This window comes from Artibeus jamaicensis, unplaced genomic scaffold (assembly GCF_021234435.1).
Source record: "Artibeus jamaicensis isolate MK-2021 breed Jamaican fruit bat unplaced genomic scaffold, CSHL_Jam_final contig_240, whole genome shotgun sequence".
NCBI classification, from domain to species: domain Eukaryota; kingdom Metazoa; phylum Chordata; class Mammalia; order Chiroptera; family Phyllostomidae; genus Artibeus; species Artibeus jamaicensis.
In genome coordinates, this window is record NW_026521506.1 from 23,555,735 (window position 1) to 23,566,413 (window position 10,679).

General features: G+C 37.6%; 1 non-coding gene across 1 annotated transcript; it reads right to left on the reverse strand.

The window, feature by feature from the left end:
• Positions 1–3,657: 3,657 nt before the first annotated feature.
• Positions 3,658–3,764, reverse strand: LOC119051562 (U6 spliceosomal RNA). The gene has a single exon (XR_005082951.2). It is a non-coding gene; the product is annotated as a U6 spliceosomal RNA (small nuclear RNA).
• Between the last annotated feature and the right edge of the window lie 6,915 nt (positions 3,765–10,679).

Here is a 10,679-nt window from a genome sequence, read left to right on the forward strand (position 1 = left end):
AGCCACTGTCATATAAGGGGCCTGGCAGAATGACTGTGGCTACCTATGGAGATGGTATCTGCAGTGGATGACAATTACATGATTTTGAGCAAATTGTTATTAACAGCAGCAAAGGATTTCAAGACTACAATGCCAGGCCTGAATTAAGGGAGGAAGTCAAGATATAAAGGAAAGGCCTTTGGGTAATGAGGATAAGAGCTGAAAAACACTACAATTAACGGTTCTAGAATGCCAAGGCTCAAAGCAATGGGAGCACCTAAATTGGCTGTCAGGAGTCTGTTCCTGACCTCTGAAAACTGTATGAAAATTTGGCAATTTGGTTGTGACTAAGATTATGGTGACACCTGAAGATTTCAAATCCATGAATAAAACATGTTGCTGCTGTAGAAAACAGACTACCTTGCTGAACAAAACAAAACAGCTTATTTGAAAAGCCAAAGAACTAGGCCTCAGAGTTTTTGAGGGCTTGGAATCAGAAAAATCAGAACATTTGGAATTCATGATGTGCAAAAGTGTAACAACTCAGGAATCAGAGGCCATATGTGGTTGCACAAGTAGATAGATGTTATCAGTTTCTGAGGTCAATTTACACAGATCTAGAAAAGAATTTTGACATATGGCTACTTATATGGCATAGTCCACTGAGCTAGTATATAAAAGTGTACATCTTCCCTGGCTGGTGTGGCTCAGTGGATTGAGCACCAACCTGCAAACCAAAGGATTGCTTGTTTGATTCCCAGTCAAGGCATGTGCCTGAGTTGTGGGCCAGGTCTCCAGTGGGGAGTGTGAAAGAGGCAACCACACATTGATGTTTCTCTCCCTCTCTTTCTCCCTCCCTTTCCCTCTCTAAAAATAAATAAATAAAATCTTTAAAGCAAAAGTATACATCTGACTTCTATAATTTGTAAATAAACCTGCAGTCTGACAGAATCAACTGAACTTTATTTGATGTATTGTAGACACTGTTGCCTAAGCAACAGTGAAGACATTGTATCATTTCTGCAGCATCCTAGTATGACACCATAAGTGAGGCTACTGTATTAGTCCTGGGTGTTTTTTTTTTCTGCAGTCTTTAATCGGTTCCTGAAAAATGCCTATTGATTTCTCTTAGAAGCATGTGATAGTGAGTGGGCCAGGGATTTCTTAAACTCAGAGTGGAGTAATACTTCCTTAAAAAACCTCAAGATACAGAGGAAGAAACATGCATTGAATCCTGTTCATTCATTCATGTGTCCAATGGGACTGTGTTTGGTGATTAAAATTAGTCATATGCTAAGCTATCAGTTGATGAAGCCATGACTCATGTCTTCAACAAGCTAGCAATGGCACAAAGACAGAGCTGCAAGATAACTTACCACCCTCCAATTATATACCTTTTCCTCTTGTTTTTATTGCTAACAAATACTCATACCAATAATCTATTTCTAGCACTAAGTATTACTGAAGTCAGGCTTAAATAGATGACTCTTAACTATCTATAATATTGTAATATCTTCTCATCATTATACCAATAAGATTCATGGAGGCAAAACAATTGTCAGTAATCACTCAGTGCTGCTTTTACTGCAAGAAAGACATGGCTAAATAAACAAACAAATAATACCCAAATCACGGAGTTGTGTGGTTATTGTATGTACAGTATTTAAATGGCATCTCCTTAAAATCCAGGGCTGGCTAGGGCAATTTTAGCACTTAATAGTGGGAGAATAGACTGATCAAACCCACACTCTGTTTCTTAAATTAAACAAAGACCAATAGAAAACAGTATACCAAAATCATTTCACCTAAAGAAATAGAACTGTTGATTAAATTCTTATCTCTGAACATCCAGTCAGTTTAAATTTTATGTCAAACTACAAATTGTCATTGACATCGCTCATCAACATAGAGCTCTTCAAATAAAAAGCCACTTTCCCCAGTGTGAATTCATCTCCTGCCTATCAGCAAAGCTTCAAATATTTTCAAATGTGCAATATTCAATGCCTCTCACAAACACTGAGGAACTCCCAAAAGAATTTCATTTGTTATGGTACCTAATGTGAAGATGAATCAGATTTCCAAGTGAGCATCAGAAACTCTCTTATGAAAATTATGTCCAGTCAGCAGAATGAGACTGAATCCCTGCATATAATGAAAAGTCCACTCTTGCACTTGTAAAATGTACCTCATGCTAAAGCTATGAGCTGCATTAGTCAGTCAATCTAGCCATAATCTTCTTATCCTCGGCTATAATGGGTGGGGAGGGAAAATGAAGGAGAACTTCTAGAAATAAGACATAATTTTCCTTCAATAATTCTGCTTCTTCACCTCTAATCTTTCTATTTGTCATTTGGTCACTTTGTGTATTCTGAACTTTCCCACAAGGTATTTTTTCACATTGTCCTTACTATTGACTTCGACAACTTTCAATAATCTCTTGCCCAAATGAAACCTTCAAGGCCAAATGGCAAGCAACATGGTGACTTCCTGCCCTCTTCCTACCAATAAATTATCCTTAAATTATATGACTAAGTGAAGAGTCATGTCTCAGGAAGCCACGCTCTTTTCTAAATGTTCACATTTTAAATCCCTGATATTTGGCTTATAAAAATACTTAGTGGAAAATATAATATTTAGTTTTTATTCAAAATAAAGCAAAACCTTTTGTTTAGTGAATTATGTCAGATAAATTAAACAAAATCTAGTAGGTGTATGCATCATGGAAATTATTGGCTTTCCAATAACCCAAAGGACAAATTCAGGGGAAGGAATGTTCACACTTCTTCCTATCCAAGGGAACTAACTTGGGGAAAGAACTACCACACCGTGCTTGCACCCTTTCCTCCAGCCCTTTCATAGCATCTCCCACGGTGGGTAATGTGACTTCCATTGGTCAGTGGGATGCATCAATTATGATCGCTTTTACTATTGGGCACATTTCCTAAACCTTTAAGGTTTGGTCCTACCGGTGTCCTCTTTTATTTTTTTCTTTCTTTTTTTTTAATCTTTTATTTTTTTATTTTGCTCATTACTTAATAACTAATGTCCTTAAAAATTTGGCTTCTATTATATAATTTTGTATTTATTTATTTTCCAAGTAGTTTTTTGTTTATTTCTCCCATCCCAGCCCGCCCCCTGCCCCGTGCTCCCCACCTCCCTCTCATTTCCAGCCCCCTTAGTTCTCGTCCCGGGGTCCTTCCTATTTGTTCCTCCAAATCCCTCCCCCTTTTTCCCCTTAACTTCCCTTCCCTCTCCCCTCTGGTCACTGTCCCCTTATTCTTTATTTCAGTGTCTTTGTTTTTATTCTGCTTGCTTGTTTGTTTTGTTGTTTAGCTTCCTGTTAAAGGTGAGATCATATGATATTTGTCTTTCAACACCTGGCCTATTTCACTCAGCATAATGCTTTCCAGTTCCATCCATGTTGTTGCAAAGGGTAGGAGCTCCTTCTTTCTCTGTGCTGCATAGAATTCCATTGTGTATATGTACCACAATTTTTTGATCCATTCATTTACTGACGGGCATCTAGGTTGCTTCCAGCTCTTTGCTATTGTAAATTGTGCTGCTATGAACATTGTGGTGCATAGGTTCTTTGAAATTGATGTTTTAGTATTCTTAGGATATAATCCTAGCAGTGGAATTGCTGGGTCAGAAGGCAGGTCGATTTTTATTTTTCTGAGAAAAAATATGGAACGGTTCACAAATTTGCGTGTCATCCTTGCGCAGGGGCCATGCTAATCTTCTCTGTATCATTCCAATTTTAGTATATGTGCTGCTGAAGCGAGCACCGGTTTCCTCTTTTAATTTGTACATTTTATTGGAAAGCATTTTTTATATCAACAAAAGAAGACCCTTATGGGCTCTGAAGATCTTAAGAAAACTCAGCTACCGATTTGAGTCAGAAAGTAGCAGTCAGTTAAGCCCCTATGAGAAGGTATGAAGGTGGATAAACATAGCTGTGGAAACAGGTAAAGGTAATTCCTATACTAGCATTGAAAAGATTATCCTTGTGACTATCTTCAGTATACCCTCTTCCTCTAGCTAGCATACCTGTTTCTCTTAAATCACCCATACAAATTACCAGTAATCATGGCTTAATGTTATCCTTATGAGGAAAATAATACAGGTCAAAGGACCTCCCACACTGGACAGATATTAACATGTTTGTTTTTTAGGGACAAATATTCATGGTACGTATTGGCCCAATTCATTAGCATCACTTTGTAAAAAGACATTTATGGAATGTATTGGGGTGACATTGGTTAATAACATTATATAGGTTTCAGGTGTACAATTCTATAACACATCATCTGTATATTGCATTACATGTTGACTACCTAAAGTCAAGTCTCTTTCCATCACCATTTATCCTCCTTTACCCTCTTCTACCTGCCCAACCCACTTTCCCTGTGGTCATCAACATACTATTTTCTGTGCCTATGAGTTTTTTCCTTTGCTTAGTTCCTTCACCTTTTTCAACCAGCCCCCAAACCTTTCCACTCTCTGCTACCTATCAGTCTGTTCTCATTATATATGACTCTCTCTGTTCTTTGTTTGGTAGTTTATTTTCTTCATGAGAGTCTACATATAAGTGAAATTATATGCTATTTGTGTTTTACTAACTGACTTATTTCACCTACCATAATACTTACCAGGTCCATTCATGTTGTTGTGAAAGGTAAGATTTCTTATTTTTTCAACCACTGAGTAGTATTTCATTATGTAGGTGTGCCACTATTTTTCTATCCACTCATCTACTGGTGGGCACTTGGGCTGTTTCCAGATCTTTGCTATTGAAAGTGATGCTGCAATGAACATAGGGGTGCATGTATTCTCTCAAATTCCTGATTCAGACTTGTTCAAGTATATTCCCAGAAGTGTAATAACTGGGTAATAAGGATGTTCCATTTATAATTTTCTCAGGTATCTCCATACTGTTTTCCACAGTGGCTTTAGAAATCCGAATTCCCACCAACAGTGCATGAGAACTCCCTTTTCTCCAAGGCATCATTACTTGTTTGTTGTTCTATTGATGATACCATTTTGACAGGTGTGAGCAGATATCTCTTAGTTTGGTGGTAATGAACTCCCCTTTAGCTTTTCCTTATCTTAGACGCTCTCTCTGTTAACTTTCACAGCCAGATGTTATTCCTTCCAGAATCTTAGTCACCGCCTGTATGAGCAGGGCCACTTTTTTCCCCTTCCTACCTTGCTATCATTCCAGATGTGGCTTCTTCTGTACATTCTTAGTTATCAATACTTCTGTTCAGGTAGTCTACAGTTGTTTACTCATGTTGATAGTTCTATATTTTAGTTGTAATTCCACTTTGTCATGAGAAGAGGTGAGTGTAGTATCCATCTAATCTGTGACCATCTTGGCTCTCCACAATATCACTGTTTACCTTCCAATTCTCTCTCCTAAAATTCTCCTTTCAAGCAGTGTTGCACTACTGGACACCAGATACAGCACTTACTTCACTCACCTAATACTCACCCAGCCCAAACCAACTGCCTACATAATTTCCACCCCATGGAACCAATGCCCCTTTTGTACCAGTATTTGCACAATTCCCTGAATTCCTTTGAACTTAACTGGGTAAAGAGAGAAATAAATTAGAAATAAAACTTGTGTACCTACAGAAAAAAGTGGTGCTCATTCCCTAGTCACTGAAACAGCAACATCACCCTTCTCTACTGTTGGTCCTGGTAAAAGTTTCATGCCAAGGACAGGCACTGTCAAGACTATGATAATGCCCATTAAATCTGTGTAGCACTTTATTATTATGAACATCTTTTATATTTGTATTTTATCTAATCTGCTAGGAACATGGATAAGTTCAGTCCCCTAGGTAATTTATCCTTTCTACTTAACACTTTAACAAATACATATTTCAATATAATACTCATTATGACTGATGCCCTAAATTTTGGTAATGTCAATTGGTATGGCCTCAGACACTTGGCTCAAGACCAATTTCCCTTCAGAAAGGGTAGTTTGTCTCAGGAAGCAGTGAGCTCCTTGTCACTAGAAGCATTCAACTAATAGCTGGTTGATTATTCACAGAGAAATGGCAGAGGAATCATTTGCACTAGATATTGGCATGATTTAAGTGATTTCTTTAGTCCCTTATATCTTTGAGCCCATGAAAGTAATTTATCTGCCTATTTAGCCTATGGCCTATTATGAATCATCTATATGAATGGTGGCTAATCCAAAGGTCCACCTCTTAAGAAATATTTTCTTTGCCTAGGGCACAGGTGGCAAATATGAGGCCCGTGGATCGAACCTGGCCCACCACCTTGTTTTATCCAGCCCAGCACCGTGTTTCTACCCGCTGAACCCCTTGCCCCTAGTTAAGGAGCAGTTACATTTATATAGTCCTAAAGTTACAATTGGCCCTTGGGAGTCAACCACGAGACTGATGTGGCCCCTGGTGAAAATGAATTTGATATCCCTGCCCTAGGATTTTGTTTCCAGGCTATATTATTGCTTTTTGAACATGTAACCATTCAAGAACTTCTTTCTGCCTTGGGTATAAACTGACCAGTGTCACATATCCGTGTAATTTTCTGAATATGTATAACATGTTTCACTTATCTCCACAACAAAATAGCTATGTTAGCCAAGGCAAGACAAGTTGCAAAACCAATTTAGAATATATGAAACAAACACATGCATAATCTTTCAAATTCACATTGTTTCTATAATAAAAATGTTGTCTTTCTTATACAGAAATAATGGCAAAAACCTTCCATCTGTCAAGATCTATCAGACTCCCAGCCCTTTTCCCACCAGTGTCTGAAGTGAGGACCACAGCACATTATCCTTTCAGCTCAGCAGCATAGGAAACCCTAAGGGTAAGTTAACCCACTTTCTAGGAGAGAATATATTTTAAGGAGTGCTATATCAAGAACTCTAAGTTCAGACAGAAGTGAACATGTGTGGTAAAATTACATCATCTAGATCTTTACCCCACTCCCTCATTCTTCACACTCAGGGGTATACCCTGTATCATGTTGCTGCTAGAGTTTCCCTCATTCTGAATTCAGCCCTTCTGGATACAGTCACAGCAGGATGGCACAAAACATTCTATGGTGCATACTTGATCCATGATGAAATAATGCATTCTTCTTGTGCCTGACATAGAGGGTACAAGCTTTGCTATTGCTGGACCCTCTCATTGCAGACAGTTCTCTCCACTTCACTTTTCTCCTATTGAACCAGGCACAGGGGGACAACAAGAAGCCCACTGCATAAGCTTTGGTATTCATCAAAACAACATGAAACATTTATTAAAACACAGAGGCTGAGAATTCACTTCAAGAAATTTGATTCAGTAAGTTTGGAGTGGTGCCTAATAACCAACATGACTGAGAAGTTTTCAGATGATGATCATGAGCATGATGGTTCAGAACATTCACTTTAAAAATAAATCACTGGAACCCTAGTACACTGTTGGTGGGAATGCAGACTGGTGCAACCACTATGGAAAACAGTATGGAATTTCCTCAAAAAAACTAAAAATGGAACTGCCTTTTGACCCAGCAATTCCACTGCTAGGATTATATCCTAAAAACCCGAAACATAAATTCAAAAGAACCTATGCACCCCCATGTTCATAGTAGAACAGTTTACAATAGCCAAGTGCTGGAAGTAACCTAAGTGCCCATCAGCAAATGAGTGGATCAAAAAACTCTGGTACATTTACACAGTGGAATTCTATGCAGCAGACAGAAAGAAGGAGCTCCTACCCTTTGCAACACCATGAGCATTATGCTAAGTGACATAAGCCAGGAGGTAAAAGACAAATGCCATATGATCTCACCTGTAAGTGGAACCAAACAACAAAATGAACAAGCAAGCAAACCATAACCAAAGACATTGAAATTGAGAACAGGCTGAGAGTGACCAGAGGGGAGAGGGGAGGGGATTATAGAGGAAAAGGGTAAAGGGCTTGCAGGAACAATTATAAAAGACACAGGGACAATTAACAAGCAAGGGTTGGAATAGGGGAGAGACATGGGCAGAGCTGAGGTGGTGGGGAGGGAGGGGGGAGAAGGCAGAAAACTACTTGAACAAAAATAACAAAATGTTTAAAAAAAGAAAAAAACTAATCACTGGTATAAGAAGAAACTTAACAAAGAAATTAGATGATTGTCTTTTTAATTACTGACATCTCCAATTTCTATTAATAAAATTCTTAGAGCCAATTCATTTATTTTCTGAGTAAGAAAGTTCCCCTTTCCTCCTCCAACAGGGTGTAACTCCATAAGGCCACTGACATGTGCTTTACAGAACACTACGTTTTTTCCTCTTGTCTTACACATATATACACTGGAAATGTAGAACAAGATCAGCTGCTCCTTAATAAGCTCTAGAAGAATGCGTATTATTTTCCTGGGCTGCTGTAATAAAGTACCACAAACTTGGTGTTTTAAACAACAAACGTTATTGTCTTGCAGATATGGAGTCTAGAAGCCATAGATCAAGATGTTGGCAGGGTTGATTACTTGTGAAGTCTCCAAAGGAAAATTTGCTTTATGCCTCTCTCCTTGTTTCTTGTAGTTTGCTGGTGATCTTGGTCATTCCTTGGCTTGTAGATGGATTACCCTATCTCTGCCTTCATGTTCACACGGTGATCCTCCTCTGTGAACATCTATATAAAAACTTTCTTTTTTTATAAGGGCACCAGTCATATTGGATTAGGGATTACCCAACATCATCATCTTAACTGATTACATTGCAAAGGCCTGATTTCCAAATATAATCTTCTGAGGTATAGGAGGTTAGGACCTCAACATGTAAATTTGGGACTAGAGACACAATTAAACTCATAAGTTCCAGGCCCCGGTGCAAACCTGCCCATCTTTCTATAAATTAAAAGTTGTTTGAAGATACTTTGTCCTCAGCTTTGGATCATAATCACGAGACTGGGGTTCCAGAGAATGCCCAGCTTCATAAACTATTAGGAATAAATGCATTGGGGCATGCAAGGCCCAACTAACAGCAGTCATAAATGCAGTCAACAACTAATTAAGCTAAAAAACAAAATGATGTCTCTTAACAATTCCCCTAGCCTTTATTGGTTGTTCATTTTTCCATATGCTCTACTAAGTTAACAAAAATAAAACAAAAAAATCCATGCAGAAGCATCTGTTGAATTTAAATTTTGTAAATTCATGTGAGGGAGAATGGACATCATTATAACAAATATTCAGATTCAAAGTCATCATGTCTTTTCTCTTTTTTTTTTGGTTTCTTTTCTTTCTTTCTTTTTTTTTTAAATTTTATTTAGTTATTTTTCAAGTACAGTTTTTTGTCTATTTTTCCCATCCCAGCCTCCCCTGCCCCTTGCTCCATGTCTTTTCATTTATTCAATACATCTTTTGTGCCCCTCTGCAAGTGTTTGTAATTTTCTACAGTTATATCTGTAATATCTTGTTAAATTTATCTCTAAATATTTCATGCATATGATATAATGGAGATGATTTTGCTTTTCTTAACATGTATGGGAACCATCCCGAGTGTAGTGTAGCACGCTGCTTCTTCTGGTTAAATGATTTGATAAGTCCAGGCAGAAACTTGAAGTTTTGGACTTTTTTATTGATAGGTATATGGGAATGTAGGCAGACATATCTGCTGTGCAATAAAACTGTGAAATAGGAACATATTTGTTTAAGAAAGAACAAATGAGAACAAGGGACAGGTCATGGAGGAATGGAGACATGATCAGCAGGAAAAAGAACAATCGACCACAAGGAGAAAAATGGTTAATGGATACTTATTCCAGAATGCGGTTGTGTCCTCTGAAATGTCATGATTGGATTAGACAAGCAAGACTCAGATATTAATGAAAATACTTATTTGAGAAATTTTGTTGCACCAGAAAAAGGAGAAACTAGAAAGAATATGGAAGAGAGAAAAAAGTGATTTGGCAAGTGTCAGAAATGTTTTCCAGTAACTTTTAAGCAAACATCTAGATTCTGAGTCATTTAGTATCTCTAAGGAGCACTTGATATGACAAATAAGAGTAACTGTCCATATTTTTAAAAGATTTTATTTATTTATCTTTAGAGGGGAAGGGAAAGAGAAAAGGAGAGAAATATTAATGTATGGTTGCCTCTCATGCATCCCCTGCTGGGAACTGGCCTGCAACCCATGCATGTGCACTGCCTGGGAATCGAACCACGATCCTTTGGTTTGCAGGTCCATGCTCAGTCCACTGAGCTACACCATCCAGGGCTTAATTGTTGATATTTTAAAAGGGCATCTTTTCCTGTTGGAAATAATGAATGCAAGACATGATTTTTTTAAATTGCAAAATACAAGAAAGTGTATATCTGGGACAATTGGGTTTGTGAATCTATTTTTCATCTATAAGTTTTATGAAGTACAAGTGTAGATCTAAGTATGGTATTTCTGATGAATATTTTGTACAAACTGAGATGTGCCATTTAAGTAAAATCAAGCAAATTTTTTAAACAGTGCAAAAAACTTCATTAGCCATGCAGAAGCTTTTTAGTTTTATATAGTTCCATTTGTTTATTTTTTCTTTAATTTCCCCTGCCCTAGGAGATATAACAGCAAAAATGTTGTTGCATGGAATCTCTGAAATTTTCCTGCTTATACTTTCCTCTACAACTTTTATGATATCACAACTTCAAGTCTTTTATCCATTTTGAGTTTATTCTGGAGTCAGATG